The sequence below is a fragment of the Penaeus monodon genome, chromosome 22, assembly GCF_015228065.2.
Source record: "Penaeus monodon isolate SGIC_2016 chromosome 22, NSTDA_Pmon_1, whole genome shotgun sequence".
NCBI lineage: Eukaryota > Metazoa > Arthropoda > Malacostraca > Decapoda > Penaeidae > Penaeus > Penaeus monodon.
In genome coordinates this window covers 8386379-8386744 of record NC_051407.1, presented here as the reverse complement: position 1 = coordinate 8386744, position 366 = coordinate 8386379, and the positions used below count along the sequence as shown (strand labels likewise).

The 366-nt window shown below is 40.2% G+C and overlaps 1 long non-coding RNA gene across 1 annotated transcript in view; it reads right to left on the bottom strand.

Moving 5' to 3' along the window:
* LOC119586912 overlaps positions 1-366 on the bottom strand; it is a 1459-nt gene that overhangs the window by 613 nt on the left and 480 nt on the right. The window contains exon 3 of the long non-coding RNA XR_005229978.1: positions 7-137. This is a non-coding gene — a long non-coding RNA (uncharacterized LOC119586912). The remainder of the gene's footprint in view (positions 1-6; positions 138-366) is intronic.

The window sequence follows — 366 nt, the reverse complement described above, 5'->3', positions numbered from 1 at the left end:
ACTTACGTGATAACTGGGTAAAGTGGGCCTACATCGTCGATCCGTGGAGAAGGTTCAAACGTATACCGGCCCTTTGTCCGGGGGGGCGGGGAAGGGAACAGAATCGGGAATAGGGGGGAGAAGCGGAGGCAGGAGCTCTGGTGTAATTCACATAAAAACGAATATCGATTAGCGTGTCTGAATCGGAGGTATGGACTCATGAAATTGATGATTGTTTCTAAAATAGATTCTCTGTAGGTATTTGGGAGTACTACAATAATCGTTATTGTTTTCTGTTAATACCATTAGCAACATAATGCGACTTATTATTTTATATTAAGTTTGGAATTGTAAGTAACAGTAATGATATAATTGGCATATGAATAA